Raw genomic sequence first — 20,960 nt, forward strand, 5'->3', positions numbered from 1 at the left:
CCACAGTGCACCAAGGGCAAAATGCATCTGCCAAACTTTCTATTTTTACCTCTTTTAAGCTATTTTAATACCACTTCACTTGGGAAAGAAAACAAAGTCCCTTTTGCTGTTAATAATATACTATTCTGCTCTTTTGATCCTTATGTTTTGCTTTCTAATTGCCTAAATGTCATGCATGCCTAATAAATTGGATAAAGGGTATTGATTACGCCTCTGGTTTGTGTAGCTAAAACATAGAGTCAATTAATCTGCACTGTATATTTATGAAGATAATCAGTTATTAAAACTGAAAGGAGGCAGGCAGAATTAAGCTGGAGAGTATTTCAGCAGATGAGTCCCTATCCAGGGTATATTCACAAGATTTTCCCAGGCTTGTGTTTCAAAACAGAGAGCACTGGAAATCACTGGAGACATTGAGGAGGTGCTGGGTTCATGTTTCACCTGAAAAAACCATGTTTTTTTTACCAGTTATTATAACAACAAACAAACAACAACAACAAAAGAGGAAAAAAAGGACAAAACAAACAAACAAAAAAAAACTCCTGAACAGCCCCCAAAACAATGAAAAAGCTCAAGATTCGGAGCCCTTGATATGAAAGCATACATATACTTAATTTTTTCAAATGCAATCTAAGATAGAACAAGGTAGAGATCTAGGAATTCAAAATGTTTTACTGTGGATTTTTTGGGTTTTTATTTAATTAAGGTTGGGATTAAATGTGTGAGATGGTATTTTTTGTCTGGATTTAGATGTTTATCAGTTTTTTATTTATATCACAGTTTTATAAACTGTGAGTTCTATAGTATTTTACCTTAATAAATTAAAAATGGAGTTGTATTTTTAATAAGGTTTTTTAAAGATAAATTGTTTAATTAAGAAATTATATTTAAATTATTTGTATTTTTAATTTCATAACTTGTAGGGGGATACAATATCAGAAAGTAAAGGTAGTATAGCAAGTAATCTTACCCCTTAAAGAGTTGCAGCTGAGCCAATCATTAAGGATGAGGAGCAGGCCTGACGTTAACAGGCCACAGCTGTAGCCAATAATAAGAAGAGTGCTATAAAAGAGTGGGTTGAGGGGAACTGGAGCCAGCTGGCTGCTGTGAGTACAAGGAAGAGTCAGTGCCTGGAGGAGCTTCCTACAAGAAACATCAAGGAGGTATGAAACTGGCAATATGGAACCCTTGCAACTTCTGCAATGTAATGACAGCAATTGCTAATTACTTGTTTTTTCTAATGTGGATTTTAAAATTTAATTATATCACATTATTTAAATTTATGAAGAAAGTGAAGAAGAGGGATTAGGTTTTGGTTTAAAAAAATATTTTTTATATATATTTTGTTTTATTTATATACATTATTTTCATTTATATATATTATTCTATGTTACCTTTTATTTATTTATATATGTTGCTGTATTCTAAGACTTTAAGTGTTCTGGTATGTAATATTGCATGCTTTTGTTTAAACTATATACTTATAATTTTAGGCTTATTGTTTAATTTTGGAAGTTTTTTCTTTGATCTCAGGTTAAATGCACTGTTCTCTTGGGGGTCAGTGTTTGTTAGTACAGAAAGTTTAAAATTCTCAGTAACCAGGCTTCCAACATTTCACCATGCTCTCTAAATTCCCCATGGCTGTGAGACTGTGCAAAGAGAGGGGGTCATGCCATGGGGTTCAGGTGCCCCATTGAGTGCAGGGCCAAGGTCCCAGTGGGATCTCCCTCTCCCCCTGGGTGCTGCTGATGGTCAGACGTCAGGGCTTGGAACCCTTCAGGATGTGGAGTTGTGCTGCTGGGAGCTGGGACAGAGGGAAATGTGCCCAGGGTTCTGCTGATGCCTTGTGAAGGCTGACCTAGAGCAGAGGCTGGGCAGAGTTATAGAACAAAGCAGGGATTTATTCGAAGGATCTCCTCAATGGATCCACCTTGGGCAGAAGAACCCAAAATGGACACCCAGTCATGGGGTCTGTCGCTGGGATCAGTTCCGCTCCATTTGCATGTTGGAGTTCATTGTCCAGTTCCAGCTTTAGCCCTGGCTGAGACCTCCAGGCTCTAAGGAGCACAAATCCACTGGCAATGGCATCCTTGCTGGGGATTTGAGCCTCTCGCTGGAGAAAATGTGATGGCAGGTAAAGAATGATGTGCTGGGAGTTTTTCACTAATGGAACGGGACTGCTGGGAGATGTTCCTTGAGCTTTATTGCAGCATCAGCCTCATTACATGGTTGGGACAACAGAAAGGTGATAAAAACTCCCGTCTTGCCAACAGCAGCCAACGATTTCTTTGTTAGAGAGCTCTTTAGAAACTTTCTAGCCAATAGCACATTGCTAAAGCTCACAGATGATTGTTCTGGCCAATCACTAGAAGCACGCCTACACCTGCTTCACACTGTTTGCTTGTCTGCTCTCTATTAACAATACACAACACCCCATTATTAATTTTAAAACCTCCTACTATCTTGCTTAGCATATTTTCTGCAGTCTTAAAGTTTATCTCAGCCAACCCTAAACTCAAGCTATTGTTTTATGTCCTTGCTTGCTGTACTATTGTAACTTTTTCTACTTCCAGACTCTGCAGCTGTTTCTGTTTTCTGTTCTGTTTCTAAGGCCTGCTTTAACAGCTTTCTGAAAATCTTCTTACCTTTACTATTTCCCAAAAATGACAAAGAATTTGGCTTGTTTTCTGCCTTTCTTTTCAACTTTTTCTTAATAATAGCAGCATTTGCTTCTTTGAGGAATATGTGTGCACCCTGTGTTTATGGTTTTCTTTTCACTCCTGTGTTTTCTGATTCTCTGAGATAATCTGAAGGAGCATGAGAATCTTTAATCTTGATAAGAAAAAAGTTATAATTTCAAGTATAACTTAAAGCATATCTTCTCAGAGAGAAGCAGCATTTTTATCTTTCAGCTTGGGTCAGTTAGGAGAACATATAACAAAATATTTGCATTTTTCTCATCTCTAATATATACAATGATTCTGAGAGAAATCATCCTTCTGGCCTCCGGGATTTCTAAAATGCTGTGAGGCACTAGAACAGGATTTTTTTCCTCCAGACTAGTTTAAAAACTGTAATATTTTTTCTCCAGTTAAGGGACCATGTCTAGAATCCTTGTAAATATTAGCAAATTTTACAGGCCAGAAGGATTGCATTTTCTTTCATAATTGAAATCAAATGAAAAACAGCAGTAAAGGTCTTTTTTTTTTCTTCAGGTTTTATTTAAGCAAATAGGTAAAAGGGAAAAGAGAAGCCGAAACTGTGAAATTTTTTTTCAGATTTACTTTTCAGTTTCCTGACTCAAACAGAAATGCACAGCAAGTTCTGCAGCCATTAATATGAAATACTGTGTGAGGGATTCAATTTCCCTCAAGAGGAACTAAATCCAGAGCCAGGATGAACACTGTAGTCCCAGCTCCACAGGGAAAAGGGAAGGAAAAGAAAGGAAAAAGGAGAAGAGAAATTGAAAAGGAGGAGAGAGAGGGGAAAAGGAGAAGGAAAGGAAGGGGATCCTAGCCACATTCTTTCTAATTTATTTCTGGGATGCCTTTTTCTAACTCACCCAAAATAACCTGGGTCTAATCACACCTCCGACTTCACCATGAATGTCACTGAACTTCTCAAGGCTCTCCCCTAAAATTAATAATTAAAGACAAAATTGAAGGTTTCAAAACTGATGCTTCAAAAACTCAGTTTCATTTCATTAATGCTCCCTGCGCCCCTTCTACTTCAATTAGGAATTTTGTCATATATGCTAAAGTTCATTAATTATCATATTTCAGGGTCTTGGCAGGCAGTTTAAAAATAATCCCATAGCCTTTGGAGCTTTGATTTCAGAGGATTCATTCAGTGTGCTGTGGGGCTGTTGTGTGACTACTGTGCTCGTTTGTCTGACAACAACAAGTTTAAATCCGGTTTCTTTTTTTTCTTCATTCTTTTTGTTTAAATGCATTTTCACTGTCACTCTGCTGTGGAGCCAGGCAGACAAAGATAAAAACATTGCCAATTGCAAAATCCAGATGGCACAGATGCTTAAGTAGCCGTTTAAGTTACTTCATTACAAACATGTATATGTTAAAATTAAGACACTGAAAATTATTCTCTTGTTCACCTAACTGATGTGTTGAAGTCATTTAAAAGAAAAAAAAAAATCATGCTTTCTACACACATAGGCACAATGTAAAAAATTGAAAGAAAAGAAACACAGCAAATACAACAGAAGATGAATTTTCTTCTTTTGAGAATAAAAAATTGCAGAAAATTCCAGGCTGTTCCTAAAAAAACACATTCCTATAACAGTGTTATGTTGTGGATTACATCTCCTATTACCAGTCTGGATAGATTATGATATTATTAATTTCTATCTATAGATTGCAGATAATACATTATAAGAAGGAAATCTAACAAAGGAGGTGATGATATACAGGATTATGAAGAGAAGGAGGAAAGTGCAGGCAAAGGTAGGAGCTGAAAGCAAAACCAAATTGCAAAAGTGCATTTTTTGTTGCTGGGGTTTTATTTTTGCTTGGTTTGGAGTTGTTGGGTCTTTCTGTTTAAAAATGCAACACAGCTATGTTGTCCAAGTTCAGCACACAGCGGTCCCCATGAGAACTGTTGTTGCTCCTCTGCCAGAATATCGGATAGAGAACATCAGATCTCTCTCTGCAGCTCTTCTTCCTCCTCCCCTCAGCCCCTGTGATCTCTGATTCATCCTCCAGGGACAGAGAGCAGAGCCAGCCTTGGTAAGGAGACTGCACCAGAGAGGAGATGCCATGTCAGCAGTGCATCGAGATAAAACCCCCTTAGCTAACCCACCCAGCCCTAAGGAAGGAGGATTTCCAGAGGGTGGGAAGGTACAGGAGGTGTTCTGCCTCCCAGCAAGGCTCCAGGATAGCTGGCAGGCAGAAAAGGAGGCCCTGGATTTTCAGAGCTTGTGACACAGCTCTGGCCTTGGCCTCCCTCTGCAAGGACTTAAGGGCATCTCTACAAATTTTCCTTCCCATGTTCCTTATCAAAAAAAAAAGTCACAATCTGGCCGTTAAATCAAAACTTCAGTCACACATTTCCTCCTCCCAGCAGGACTTCTGAGCTGTCTTTATTCCTTCAGAGCCAAACAAGAGGGTGATGAATGGAGATATTGTGGCATGGGAACAGAGCCTGGGATCTGCCTGATGTTAGGCAGAAGTGAGAATCCAGTGTTCTTTTGGAAGTACCATCCTTGCTTATCCCACAGGATTAACAGAGCCATCTCTGCTCCACTCAGCCTCATACTGGGGCTTTGGAATGCAAAACTTCACACATAAAATAATCCTATAAACCAGGATGAATTCAATGGTTATGAACTTAGGAAAAGTCCATTTTGAAGAGCATGTCAGAGGAGTATAATTAACCCACCCCATTCTTATCTGCAACAGATCTTGGGTTAATAGAAGTAGGCTGAGTGTCTGGCTCATGATACTACATTATATTGCAGTTTTCACTCCAAATAATTGCAAATTACTTTACAAATTATCTACACAGCCTGCCTGACCACTTTAAAGCAACTGTTGATCGGGACAAGCTCGACCATCAAGAGCTGTCAGAGGATGTGCAGCTGGTGGAAAGCTGTGTCTGGAGTGACCAAGGTTCAGTTTGCTAATCTAAAACATGACTATCACTGCCTGCTGTGATCCACTAAACAATGCAGAGGTGACCAGAGAAAATGATGATTGAAATTTTTTAAGTTCCTTCTGTATAGAGCTAAACAGGAGACATCTCTACCCCAAAGTTGCTACAAGGTGCAGTACTTGGTGTCCAAGGTCTCATCTGAAAAGAAAACCCAGTGAGGAAATTGTGGGATTCATTCTCTGTATTCCAGAATAGTGAAAGGCTCAGTGCATCTCACAGGACTGAAAGCATTTGGGTATTTTAAATGTGATGCTTAAGAGACTAAACCACCCCCTCTGGGAACTGAGTTAATGTTTCAATTCCAATTCACTTTAAAAGCATCTTACTGGCAAGACAAGCTAGAGGCAGGTTGCCAGACCCTAAGGTAGGTATTCCAAGTGCTTGTCAGGGGTGGATAATGCTGCACACTGCTGGTTTTTCATGTTTCAGCACCACGAGGAAGCACTCTGTTCCCAACCTGCTCCTGGAGCCACGGGAGAAGCTGTTCCCCAGCCCTCGGTGTGTGATGGATGCTCTCAGGAGGCTGGGAGGTGGCTGCAGTGAGATACAGCACCCCCGAGGCTGAGGAAACTGCAAGGTAAAGCTGAGGAGTCCAGGAAACAGGATATCCATCCATTCTATGGAATGGACCATAAAGGACAAACTGCCTTGCATTAAATCAGCTGCTGGTTCTCTGAAGAGGAAGAAGCAGCAGAGGGACTGAAGTACTGCTGTAATAGTGGAGATTTCTTTGAAATCCATCTGTTGCTGCTCAGGGGAAAAACCAGAATGCTGCATTCTGCAAGAGCAAATCAAGTTGTTTTCTGAGAGAAGGGGGAAAGGGGTGCCTGGATTTCAAAGTTTTTCCTACTGAACAAAACCTGTGATGGTTCTTGTGTCTCACCTACTCCTGCTGGCCAAAGGGAGTTTGTTCCTCCAGGTGACCAGTGCAGGACTGGAACTCAGGTATTGCTTTGCAATGCCTGCAGAGACCAGCATGTTTTCTGAAAAATCCCAATTACAACTGCCTAGTTAAAATTAGCTATATGCTAATTCGTCCTTTAAAAATTAGCAGCTCTGTGCAAATTGAAAACAGATGTCTGTGTCTCCAGTCAGTGCTAGTTAGTTTAGGCACTTCTTCCTCACACAACCTGCTGCTCCACGTCCCCAGAGCCACAGCCCCAGCACTGATCACAGGGCAGGCAGCCCCAGTGCCTCACACACACCTCTGTAGCTTGCCAGTGATCATTTCTGGCATTTTATTATTGTTTTCTTTAGTGAGGTGCCAAACTCTGGGGATTTGAAATGCTGGGCCTGAAGCCAATCCTCTGGGCTTGTTGAAATTTGCTTGTAAGCAGTGTAAACCTCAGGCCAGTGCTGTGGCCAGGTGACAGATTCTGCCTCTTGGCTGGGAGCAGCTCTCAGTGGATGTGTTGCTGGGACAGAATGTGCATGTAAATGGAGCTGCTGGCAGTGAGGATGAGCACTGACACTGCCTGAAAATGCTTGATGCTGTGGGGTCAGTGATGCAGGCAGAGCCAACTTTTCCTGAGTTATTTCATCACTGAAAGTCCACACTTTCAGCCTGCACACTTTTAATTCTTCATTAAAGTGCTGCACTGGTTTTAAGTGAGACATTTGAAATGGCTTTACAAAGGTCCTTGCTGAGCAGTACCTGCAGTGCTGCTTCATTACTGCCCATAACACCCCAGTGAATCTCAGTACCTGCAGAAAAATGACAACAATTCTCCTTTGCAGAGTGTCTGCTGCGAGGGGGGAAAAGCAAGCTTAGTGGAAATATAAATAATAGATTCTAATAGTCACAGCTGTTCATAAATAAGAAGATCTATACAAACACAGTCTAGTGGAACAGGCACATTTCTCTCCAAGACTGACTTGCTGCATGATTTTGAAGGAAACACTTTGTCACTTTTTGGCTCAGCTTCCGAATATGAAATATAAACTGATATGATTCTTACCACTCAATGTAAATAAAATGCTTTGAGAACATGAATACAAATGGATGTATAAATGCTAATATATTATTTTCTAGCTAAATCCATATTCTGCAAATGCAAACAGAGAACGAAGATGGATTTTTGTTTTTTGTACATCTGTGTCACTAGTGGAAGTTTTGCAAGCCAGATTAGGTCCTTGGGGACATAAGTGCATTCCTACTGCTCACAGTGTGTTTGTACAGTTGCAAAGTGGCTTAAGCTACTAAGCAATTCAGCTCATGGGTGTACAAAAAATAACAGCCATCCTCCTGCCCTGTTAGATGCATGGCTTCTCCAGAGCTAAGCAAAGGGAAAATTGCACCCAAAATATGAGAAATCAGGAGATAAATGATTCATAAAACACAGAAGGAGTTTACAGCCTTGTAGGGATGGGAGAGACCAGCTCTGCCTGGAGAAGCTATTGGCTTCCACCAGCAAAATATTTCTGCTAATTCCGCTTGTTAAGAAATTGTTCTCAAAATAGCAAGAGGCTTCACTTAATTAAATGTTAGCAGGTTTCTGCATAATTTATATTTCATTTTGGTCAAAAGTCAGCTGAGAACCCCAGAATACTGTGGCAGGAATGCATGCTAAATTCTCCCTTTGTTTCCAGGGCTGCAGCTCCACTGAGGTCTACAGAATACCTTGTGATGATTAGGTCTTGTTAAATCCATTTAACATAGAGGATGACACATTGGAAAGCTGAATACCTTGCCCAAGGTCAGTGACACAGCAGGGAACTGAATTACAAGAAAATGACAAGTTCTATTTGTTTGCTGAATTCACTGGACTCATTGAAAATTTAATTTCTGCTCTGCTGACTCATGGGTGGCCACATAGGTGTGGCTGCAGCATAAAAGGGTTTTAAAGTCTTTCTAGGGACGCTGCTGAATCACATCTTCTTGTCTGGGCCTATTCTGTGTGTAATTTCAAAAAGGATTGCCAGGTCTGGCTGTGGAGATAGCAGCTGTTCAAACTGAAATATGATGCTGCTCCTGCTGCCATTGAGCACTACAGATTTGCTATTAGTTCATAAACAGATATTCTCTCTCTCAGGTTAGCCACAAAAATGTCTCTTACTTAAAGAACATTACTTTTCAATAAGGTTGGAAAAACAAAGTTAGAGGTGTATATTTACACGTGATCCATTAAAACAAATAATTTGAAGGTCTGAATGCACTTTTTAATTTTGAACTGTACAGCTTTTAAAATATTTTTAGAGTCTGCATGACTCAGGAGAATAGTAACAACATCTATGTACTTTTTTTTTTTTATTATTTAGTATTCCCATCCAGCCTGGGGTCATTCTCCTGCCAAGAGTTAGACAGCAAAGGATTTGACATCAGCTCTCACTAAGACTTTTACACATGCCTATACCCAATGACTAGTCCTAGCAAAGCTAGCAGGAATTCTCATGTTGTCAAAGTTTATGCATATGTTAAACCTCTGAAAGATCAGGAACTACATCAGCACTGGTTACTGCTTACTAAATACAGGGGAAAAAAAGTATTAGAAGTAATCAGGCAACTTAAAAAAAACTTTGCGAGAGAAATCAGACTGTAGTGCTGTATATATAAATAAATAAAAATAAAATAAATATAAAATATAAATAGAAAAATAAATACATATAAAAATAAATATATAAATAAATAACTTATAAATAGCTTATAAACCCTTACCAATAACTATTCCATCTATAAACGAGTGAAATACGCTGTTGACGAACAAAGGATCCTTTCACACCCGTGCTGATAAGAGATGTGTAACTAATATTACACCAGTTACATGATTTCATATCCACACTTCAACAGTACTTGAGCTTTTTGTCATGCCACTGACATTAAATGTTAAAATTAAAACAAACAGCTTTAAGATCTATTTTTTTTTTCCTTAAAGAAAGCCTATTGGCAAACATTTTAGAAGGCTTATGGCAATTTCTTCTTTGAAATTTCTATTCAATCTTATCAGCATTCTGGATAGAGATTTTCTACTAAAGGTTTAGAATATGGGACAGACAACAGCATGCTGAGGCTGAACCCCTTTTTTCTACAAGACAGATTTCACCAGGTGAGAATGAATCTGTGCCCCTTGGGGAACATCTGCAATCTTCACTTTTGGGTTTATACCTTCCAAACACAGAGCAGGGAAGTTGATGAGGTCAATATTGATGAGGTCAATATTACAACCTCTGTGAGAACATGAGTATTTTGTTTGATACCACTACTTTAGAGGGCAATTTGTCTCTGAAAAACCTGCCTTTGGCCCCAAGAGCAATCTGCACTAAAAGGGGCTCCCACACCTTCTCCTAGGCCTGCAGAAATCATATTCTCATCCTGCAGAGGAAGAAAGCAGTGAGTGACCGTTCTCAGACTGCAGAGCAGCAGCCTTTCCCACATGAATCTCACCTCACTTGAGAGAAAAATGGCATTTCCAACCAACTTGGTAAAGGTCATTCTTTGCAAAGCTGCATTCTTTTCAAAGATGACCTAAACATGAGAAAAAAAATTCAAAACACTTACTGAAAGGGTGAGCATCACAGAAAAATTAAAATATGAACATATACTTAAAGGGTTGGCAGTTGTAATTTTTTTTTAAATTTCTTTGGTTACTTAGCATTTTGGAGCAAAGGCAGTCATGAGAACAGAACACCCCTTCACTAAATGTCAGAGAAAGCACTACTTAGAACCACAAAGAAAAGGCTTTATACTAATAATACACTCACAAAATTCAACACTATCAGATAAAACAAAAATATAAGAACTTTCTATTTTTACATCTCATGAATCAGAAAGGTCACAAGCCCAATATAAAAAACATGCCTTGCAGGCATGAGGGGTAAAATGCTGAAGATGAGATGTAGTTTATCAGAAAATATTGTACAGTGCATGTCACAGAGATGTGTTCTTAACATAATAAAGCAAATCCAGGAGAGATTTACCACCAGTCTTTACCCCTCTTATTTCACCATTAGATGTTCACTCATCCATCTCTTAGTGGGCAGTTTTAAAAGCATCTCTCTGTCACTTCCATGCTATTCTCCTGATCTTCCATGCTGAGCTGATCCATTTGCTGAGCTGGAAGGAGCAGAGCTGCCTCCCCTGAGTTACTGAGTACATGTTCCAGTGCCAGCAGGAGACAGGCAGAGGAACAGTAGGATTTTAAAGACAGAGGGGAAGAGGTCTGAGAGTAGAAAAGGACTGAAAGGAGAATGTTTGACAAGCTTCTGACACCCACTAAATTTAAAAGAAAGTTGATAAGTAGAGGGGAAAAAGGGAAAAAAGCATTTGTGGGTAGAGGAGATCATTGGGTAGATACTAAGTTCTGAACAAGTCAGTGCCAAGTAGAAAAAGGAACTGGAGACAACAGGCGTGAGGGGAGATCTGAGCAGAAGTACAAAGAGTGAGGTATTAATAGGTGTGCATTAAAGGTCAAATCCTACAGACTGTTTAGACTTTGGTTCTTTCATTTATAATTGCTTAACCTTGATGCAACTCTACTGACTTAACTATAGCAACCTTCATCATTTGACTGATTGGTTTGGTTTTTTCTTTAATACAGCAAATCATCCCTATTTCACACCATCAGATCTGCTGATACTCTGAATTAATGAATGCTTCATAAACAGGAAGTCAGGAAGTGAAAAACAGCATTTATTGGGGGGAAAAAAAGTATTTAGGGCAAAAGGTATTGGACATCTATTTATCTTGACAGAGAGACACACAGGGTTGAATCCCTTCATGTATTCCTGTAAGTTTCATACAGTTTTCTCAGCATTAGTGAGACGGGGATAGCTGAGGATATCCATTCCTGTTCACATGTGGACAGAGCACATAAACTCTAATTCCCTCTTAATTATGATGGCTGACTTTCAGCAGAGCAACATTTCAATAGCTCTGCTGGATCAAGGAGGTGATCTGACTCTAGTTATTACAAAGCAGGAGATTGTAGCCTATCAAATATTAAAAAAGTGGAAAATTACCAGCCTAATAAGTAGCCAAGCAACAGAACCAGACATTATTGCTATGTAAACTTTACCTTTAACACTCTCTGCTTTCTATTCTAAGTTTACAGAGCTAAGATGACATTATCCCAGGCTTTTGACAAGAAAGGTCCTGCATCACTATCATCTTTTGTGATTTTCATGCCAGTCAGCAGCTTTCCCACCAGGGCTCCACCCGACCCCCTTAGTCTTTCCTTTCTTAGCTGCCTAACAAGAGCTGAGCTCATTTAACATCTGTCACAAACACCACACTTGCACTCCTCAGTGCAGTGGAACAGACACAGGTTTGCTTCTTTGCAGGGCAAATTATTCTGTGCAGAGCACCCAGCAGATGCTGCTTGGGGCACCCCACCTGACCTGACAGAAGCATCTGGAGCATCTCAGCTTGGTGTGGTGAAGATTACCACTTTATTCACATTATCACTTGCTTAACAGCTTCTGCCACTTCCCTTGCCTTAATTTTTTTACCAAGCTTGGTGCATCCAGCATGGGCAGAAGAAGAAGAAAGAAGAAAGAAGAAAGAAGAAGAAAGAAGATTAAAGAAGAAAGAAGAAGATGAAGAAGAAGAAGATGAAGATGAAGAAGAAGAATAATTACTCCCTATCCCCAGCCAGATTAGCAGCCACTCAAGCACAGAGTTTTAGAGGAATATGCTACGTGAGAAAAGAGAGAAATCGCAAGGTGGCGAGAGGGCAAGAATGGAGAAGAGCTTAATTAAATTAACTGAGGGAATATTTACACTTCCCATTTCTGAGATTCGCAATTCTGTAGAACAGTCTCCCAGAGGAAGTCATGAAAACCTCATCACTGAGCCATTTTAAATGAGTTGGAACAGCTCTACAGTGAGCACTGTGGGGGCTGTGGACTGGCTCATAGCTCCTCTCTCTCTCTTTATAACTAATGAAGCACACTCCCCTTAAATCTCCATAGCACGAACTATGGATAATCCATATCAACTCATGAATGTATTTCACTTGCAAAATGTGAATAGATACTTATGCAAATAAATGGATAAGATTACCAACAGGATTAAAAGACTGCTGTTTGTCAGTCTGCTGTTTCTTGCAATCATACAGTATCAATGTTAATTTAAAACTTACTCCTGAAAATATTTCTGTGCATTCCCATCCTGTGGCCACACATATCTAACATTTCCCCATAACTTTGCAGGGTGCTAAATATTTCTTGCCTTGCCAAATCCAAGGACACTTCAGGTAAAACAAGACCTTTGTGGGTCAAGATCCTTTGTATTCTCTTTTTGTGCACCTTAGCATAGGCATTTCTAGGTTAAAAAATGAATATTTGGGGGGATTTGAGTTGGCATTACACAGCCTCAGGGACAGAGCCCATTTTGTGTACATGCACCAAAGGGATGCTCTGCACAAGTGATGAGAACAGACATATCAGAGGTCACCATTTGCATTTAATAATTGCCTAAATTGCCTCTAATACCTGGTGCTGCCTTTGTGAAGTAGCTTTTTCAAGAGTTTGTTCTCCCATCTGTGGAGCTGCTGAGATGAGTAACAAGGTCTAAATACGTAGGCTTTGCTTGGTACACAAGCTTACTCACCTCAGACTCGTTAATTCTGCTGCTTCTGTTCAGAATTAATTACTTTTGCTTAGCATGATAATTTCCCTTTATTTCTGAGTATATTGCTTCTTTAGCAGAAAAAGGATTAAAATTGAAATGAGAAAGAAAGAGTGTAAAGGATTTCAGCAGGAGCAAGACAGTAGTTACTGGACCCACTGAAGTTTTTCCTACTATATCTATTAGAGACAATATTATGCCTCACTTTCTATTGGAAAATTATGTTTAAAGTTTCCATGAAAAACATCTGCTGCATTCCACCCCAGCACTGGCAGTCTTTCAGCAATAGATTAAATCACTCGTTCCATATATGCCAGCAAATTTAGTCTCCCTTCTGCTAAAGTTGTTATTGACCATGGGCTCATTTTGTAAAAGTCAATTTCTAACTTTTTCCAATTTGACTCCTCTTTAGAAGTAAATAGATTCTTTTCTTTCTCTATCATTTACACCTTGAATGCAAAGGCTGCTGTCAGACAGACACACAGTGCTTTGGAAAATCAGGCCACCAGACTTTCCCAAACACAACAGAACATCTATTTTAATCTTGGCCTGTGATGATGGTGCACACAGCATTGTTCAGAACTTTTTGTTTTATCACAAAGGTGGGCACAGGCAATCAGGATCCCAGCTAATTACTTTTTATATTTTCTATTTTGAACTATAAGGACAGCTCATTAAATCAGGGCTGCAATACAAGAGGCAGCAGCCATTCCCCAAGCAGTGGGGCACATTTGTGCAGCTAACAAAGCAGCAGTGTTTTACATATTTGAATGCTTTGGATAAAAGTGACTTAGCTATCTTAAAATTAAATATTCATTTTGCAAGCAGGTTTCATTACTGCCCTGTTGCACCAAAATAAACTGAGCATTAAAGACCTCTAGCAAAGATGACATTGCTGAATGTCATTAGAAACGGAACAAAAACTCTCCTGAGGTCTGTGGTTTCCTTCCTCTGGACACAAGAAAAGGGATTTCAAGGGAAATTCAAGAAGCCAAGCACCTAAGTCTGGATGACATTGTCTGCACTGTGGGGTAGTTGTGCTTTGTGGCAGGTTTCACATCACTGGTCCCACATCAGTGGCCTTGAACTTTTCCAGTATTTATTTAAAAGCACATTAAGTCCTTAAACCAAAAATTAATTGATCCACTTTGGGTTTTGACAGCATCAGGATGCTGAATTTCCTACAATCTTGGTTTTCCTGCTGACACACTTTGATCTTCCAAGACACACAGTAGTGTTTGAAAATGCTTATAATGCCCACTTCTGCTTTGTGCTATAACTACCATTATTGCACAAAGACCTGCCTTTACTTTAGCGTAGAAAAATCAGCTGCAGAACATCACATGGATCATAGCTCATAAATTATTATCATCTCTAGGCAAATTTTGCATTTGTCAATTTTTACTGTGTGGAAATTGCCCCTTAGTTATAGTTTACAGGCCTCCTACTGGCACTTAAAGATTCTTATGTTTGAGAAACAGAATGATTACTTCTTTCTTATGATAATTCAAGGAGTTTTATAGATTTTTATACAGAATAGATACACTAATCTGTAAGGTTGTAATCATTTTGTTGCATACAGTTCAAGCTGAGAACTGTGAAACAAAATATATATTTACAATCTTTATCGCAGTAAAACCTTGTCTAAATTTCAAGAAATAGGCTATCTATAGCAATAATAGAATAAAAAACCAGTGTGAATGATGCCAAACAGTGTCTTTCTAAAACTACCAGGAAACTTCCTAAGAGTCATCAAAAAAAAAGTGTCCTATGAATAATGTCATGTATGAAGAGAAAATAACAGAATTGGATATGCTATGGATGGAAAAGGGACCTGACTGAAAGTACAAACCTTATGCCTTTCTTTTGCTTCTGATGCAAACAGTAGCTGAGTAAAGGTAAAAAATGAAAAAGAAGAAGTTTGATTAGAAGGAAACTTCTGCAGCCCACAGTCCAAGGGCTTTCAGTCCCCGAAAATGAAAGTAATGAAAATCAGGATGTGAACACTCACTGTGTCAGGCTTTGGGGAAATAATAGCTGTGTTTCAAATTAGAAGGCTTCTGCTAGAGAGTGAACAGCAGCAGCCCACATAGCTCTGCCCTCCTGTTAGAGAATCCAAAACACAATTCCAGCAGCAGTGTGGCATGCAGGCTTCACAAATATTTGATTATATCTCCTCTAAGAGCCTAACAAAATCTAAATGAATATTTGGGAAGATGACTAATAGCTCGCCATGAATATTCCAAACAGGCTGTCCTAGGTATTTGTATAAATGCACTCAGATGAACCTGTTTGTGTCTGTACATCCAGAGCAAGGCATTTTCATCCCTTTCATTTCCATAATGTCCATACAGAGCTGGGTTCAGGACAAACACAAATTAAAATGGCTTACTACATGAGAATAAGCAATGAATTTACAGTATAGAGTGTTAATACCCATTAAAACATTATCATTTTAGAATAATTTGTTACCTGCAGATTTTTTTACATTAGCTGGTCCCTTTATCAAGCTCAACCCATCACACCAGTTTTTCTACCATTTGCTTGACTTTAGGCACACATTTCTCATTAAGCATCTGGCAGACAGTTTGAGGCTTTAGAACATGCCAGTCTTGGATATATCATTCTCTTCACCCCACGAGAGCAGCTAAGGATCACAAAAACAGTTCCTGTGGAAAAAGCTGTTAAATTTTATTAACCAGGGCCCTGAACCAGGAATCATTGCTATCACAATGCAAAGTGGAGGTAAAATATCACCTCTTCAGGGTGACAGTATTTTACAACCATCTCACAGTTAGGCAAAGGACTGAATATGTGAGAAGCAATAATGAATTAATGGACCAGCCAAATTGTAGCATCAAGGTTAAAAATATACATTCATTCGGGATTCACTAGAGTGGTGATGCAAAATTTTGAGCTACTCAGAGACTCTTTTTCCTGGAAAAGTTCTTCCTCACATTCACATCCCTCTTACAGCTGCCGTTGAATTCTAATATGCTTTCTGATGGATGTGAAAAATGCTGCAATACATGAAATTTGTAGTTGCTACAGGATGTATTAGTTGCTGGTGGGGTGGGAAGGGAAGACTCCAATGAGTCGACAATCTTTCAAAGAAAAGGTTAAATTTCCATTCATTAAGCTGCAGAAGGGGTAGGGGTTTGATGGGAATCTTTCCTGAGTGACTGCTAATCTTTCTGTTCCTCACACAGATACTCCATTGTCATGGTAACAGGCAGCTCTACCCTGCTCCCTTTTGCCTTTTCTCAGGCTGTGCACACCCATGGTACCCACGGCATCCAGGTATAATCCTGTCCTTCCTCCACCCTTATCCTCAAAGTCCAGGCCTGAATACAGCCTGGAAGCCTGGAGAAGGAGCATCTTTGCAGGACACAAACCCACAGAATACAAACAGAGAATAGTCCCATTTCCTTGTGAGTCTGGGACTCATCTAGACTAGGAGTCATCTCAAATAATGGGAGTTCTAGGAGTCATCTCAAATAATAATTCAAAAGATCCTTTATGAGACATGCCAAATTCTACCAGTGGGGCAGAGATTAGAAGAAAGGCATTAAAGGATTTTGACATGACGTCAACATAAATAATGGCCATGCCAATAAAATACGGCAACAGAAAGCAAACCCCAAATGGGTAGCACTGACACACGCTATAATCAGAGACTTGAGACAGCAATTAAATGCAGTTTTTTCCTGGGGGGTCAGCTCCTGTCAGCACAGAAAGTCTAAAATTCTCAGTAACCAGGATTCCAACACAGGAGCCCTGTTTTGATAATCCACTCCTTTCTCAGGGAGGGACCTTTCTCTGCTCTCAGGGACAGGACACAGCAGCACAGGTTGTTTTATTGTCCTGCCCTGGAAGGCCCCAGCTCATGTCCATGCTGCTCCTGGCTGTCTGTGCAATTGCGATTGGATCACACTGCTGGGCTCCCAGAACACTGGAGGATGTTTAATGTGATGCATGCATACACATGGTGATCAACACATTATTATAATGAAAAATCTTTATTTATTTTAGCTGGAATAGTGCTGTAGAGACCCAAGCACTTGTCCCAGGAACCGGCCTGATTGCACCTGCCTGCTGCAGCTTCCCCCTGGTGCACCTTTTGCTATTTGCCTGGCTTGGTACCTCAAAGGCCCTTCTTGTATTCAGACAAAAAGACAATTTGCTGCTGCTGCTGCCTGGATGTGTAATTCTGCTAACTAGACAGACCTCTCAGAGTGAAATATTTATCCTGCTCATAATGCAAACACGGCACACGAGTGACAGCCTTTTCCAAACTATTACAAATCACCCAGGATCACCCCCACGCTTGTCACACACACACTGCTCTGCTCATGGAGCCACACTCTGGCAGCTTTTTCCCTCTGCTCAGGGAAGGGAAAGAGGAGCCCCAGCGCTGCTCCAACCCTGCAGAGGGACAGGGCTGCAGCTGGGGAGAGGAGCCTGTGCTGCAGCAGCCAGCTCAGACCTCCTCCTTTGGGAGGCAGCAGGGAAAACAGAGCAGGACACGGGGACAGAAATGCTGTGGCTGAGGAAACCTGTTACCTGCAGAGAGAATCACTGCCAGGTACTTCCTCAGCTCCCTTGGACAGTGTAAAGTCTGGAGCAGTCAAGGCTATCATAGAATAGTTTGGGTTGGAAGGGATCTTTAAAGGTCACCTAGACCAACCCCCTGCAAAAAGCAGGACTTCAACTCAATCAGGTTGTTCAGAGCCCTGTTCCACCTGACCCTGAATGTTGGGGTATCCACCACCTCATCTGGCAAAAAATGTTTCAACATAATGTCAACTAAAAACCTTTGCCCCCGGTTCCAGAGCTTTTATTAAGACCTCGTAATTTTTTTTCATTGTAAAAAGAATGTGAATTTCTGATGTAAAAGGTACAGCAGAAAAAGAAATTTTACAAAGTTATTTTAGACCCTCCTTATTTTCATTAAAGAATGAAAACTATTTTTTGCCCCTTCCTGGCCACGTTTGTAATGATCAGGCCAGCACAGCCAAGAAATATCTCTTGGCTCATTCAGTTAGCTTTATTAGAACATTTTGCTTACCTTGGTTTTTTACCTAGAGCTAATTTGAATAAAATTACAGTTAAAATCTGGATGGACACCCATGGCTTTGTCCCAGAATGTTTTCTGGGTGCAAACAAATTGAGTGAATGATTGTATGAATACATATTTAGTGTTACAGTCAATATTTGTCACAGTTAATAACAGTGTGGTGCCTTTACTTAAAGCTGTTCCTTTGAGGCTCCCAAAGCACTTAATATTTGCAATAGTTCTACAGTGTTATTAATAATCATTATTATGTTTACAGAAACAAATTGAGATAAATAACTAAACTTTTCAAAGCCATGCAACACAATCTAAATCTGTAGATTTAGATCAAAAAATATAATGTCAGCAGTGACCTTGTTTTCACCCTTTCCTGATCGAGACATTTTGGCCTTTCACTTGTTATGGCCCATACAATTTGTCCATCATTATTAATAGCAGTAGGAATACAAAAAAAGCTGGGGAGGCTCAAAGGACTTGTTGCCCGTGGATAAAAATAGAGAAGGCCACTGGTGCAGCAGAACATCAAAGTCCCAACCATGATAATCCCACAGACCAATTGTAAGTGATATTGGGCTTTAGATGCTGAACAGATAAGACACTGCAAAAAAAAATTCTGTGAGCAGATTTTACTTTGCTTATATTTTCTGCTAGAATCTCCCCTTTCTCTCATTCTTATAGTTTGTCTACCCATGTCCCTAATGTGCTTATGCACAGAGCCTTTCTCAACACACAAAGAATCTATTAAATCCTCTTTGAAGAAGGTAAACATGCATGAGGAAAGATGCTGGCATTATTCTGCAGCTCTCTGAACACAAGCTCAGAACAGGAGCAGCAGTGAATGACAGCTAGGGACTGGTTTCCCACACGAGGCAGAGCCCATGTTTGCCCCAAAGCACCTGGATCCCCAGCACAGCCCAGGTTCTGTGTGATTGCAGCACCTGGCTCACGTATGGAAAGCCTGCTGGGGATACTGGAGAGGCAGTGACAGCCCAGAAGCAGGCAGACAGCACATCCTAAAATAAATGACTAATATAACAACATCTTAGGATGGCAAGAGTGAGAACCCCAGACTGCTGATGATGTAAAGAAGAAAAGAGAGGCAGACAGAACCAGAGAAGAAGAAATACCAGTGCACTGGCCAAAAAAAAACCAACCAAACCAAAAACCTGTTCAGCAAGGTAAATTGAGAACAGGGAATTTCTCCTCTCCTAAATAAGCTGCATAAGAGAGAGCTCTGTGCCACACACCCTCTTGTTTTCACTGGGGATTCACAGAGAGTCACAAACAGCCTGCCCTGTCATATATGATCTTTAATAATCTCCCTCACATAAACATGTGCACTAAAGCAGAGGAATGATTGTAGCTTGTTCCCTGATAAAACATGGAGGTTTAGGGCCCACAGTCTGCAGTCAATTTCCAGACTCTGCAAAGGTGAAGTGAGACCTGAATATTTTTCCTCATTCCTAAATTATTGCTGCCTCAAATGTCCTGAATACAGATTAGAAGAATTACCTGGTTGTATTAACCTAGGGAAAGAGTTGAATAAAAACCCATGATCATATTTCAGTAAAATAGTCTCCATTAGAGAGCAAAATCTCTCTCCATCTCCCTCTCTCTCATATATTTATATGCAGCATGCAATGCCTTTTCTAACCCATTTTTGGGGTGCTTGAATAAAACTGAATATTGTCTAGTCAGTCTGAAAGATGATAAAGTCACCTGGGGACTCATCTCTTAGGACAGCAATAAACCAAGCCTCCTGCCAGCCTCAGACCCATAACATGCCTGCATTTAACGTTTGCTCTGTTCCATTTGAAATGTTAATCATCCCTATGTAAATTCTGGCACACTGAAACTCAGTTCATATTAACTTCAGGTTACCTGATTTAGATACGGCAAAGGACAGCCATTTATCATCTGCTTTCTACAGATCAAAGAAGCCTGTCCCTAAAACATGCCCCCTAACATGCAAATGAATCTTAATGTCTCTAATTGGATTATAACTTGAGGGTGCTTTTGCTGTTGAAATGAAGTGTTGCTGTGTCACAGGCTCAATACACTCCCAGGATCTGATCTGCTCAGCAAGTCACAGCCACACTTCTTACCCTGGTCTATGACGTGCCTCCCCTCGCTGGTTTTGTCACCCAAAAAAAATTCAAATCTGCTTTTCTGACACCTCCTCCTCAGCCCTGACACTGATGGCAGTGTGGAAATGCTCAGGGAATCGAGACTCCCCCACCAGGGGTTTCTGTGGCTCCTTGGTGCAACGTGCTCAGCAGCAACTGTGCACCACCAGCTTCAGAGGCTCCATGGACCTGCTGATGAGTAAGAAATTAATTCACACTTCAAGCTCATTCTCCACTGCTTTTACAGGGAGATAATTATGTCATGGTGGTTATCTGCCTTTAAAATCTCCGGGGTGGGGAACTCTCATGCTCTCCTCTGAGAGGTAGCAAAGGGAGGTCAGCACTACATCATCACTCAAAGTGACTCCACCTGCTATGCTGCACAGGAAAACAAGAATTTGCTGTCCACACGAAGATTTTAAGTGGGAAAGCAATAATACAGGGTAGTCATCACATAGGAAAACACTTTGTTTGAGTGGGAAGTCACCAGATACAAATATATATGTTTAAAAATAAAAGGTTTTGTTGG

At 40.2% G+C, this 20,960-nt stretch overlaps 1 long non-coding RNA gene across 3 annotated transcripts; it reads left to right on the forward strand.

Annotated features, from left to right (window-relative positions):
• Positions 1–1,101: 1,101 nt before the first annotated feature.
• LOC132074015 (uncharacterized) lies at positions 1,102–9,777 on the forward strand. 3 transcript variants are annotated; one of them, XR_009418566.1, is made up of 4 exons: positions 1,102–1,163; positions 4,371–4,460; positions 4,719–8,363; positions 8,926–9,777. It is a non-coding gene; the product is annotated as an uncharacterized LOC132074015 (long non-coding RNA). The 3 variants fall into 3 exon arrangements; XR_009418567.1 differs by lacking the exon at positions 8,926–9,777 and having other exon boundaries at positions 4,719–6,244; positions 8,257–8,565; XR_009418565.1 differs by lacking the exon at positions 8,926–9,777 and having other exon boundaries at positions 4,719–8,565.
• Positions 9,778–20,960: the final 11,183 nt, after the last annotated feature.

This window comes from Ammospiza nelsoni, chromosome 5, assembly GCF_027579445.1.
Source record: "Ammospiza nelsoni isolate bAmmNel1 chromosome 5, bAmmNel1.pri, whole genome shotgun sequence".
Lineage (NCBI taxonomy): Eukaryota > Metazoa > Chordata > Aves > Passeriformes > Passerellidae > Ammospiza > Ammospiza nelsoni.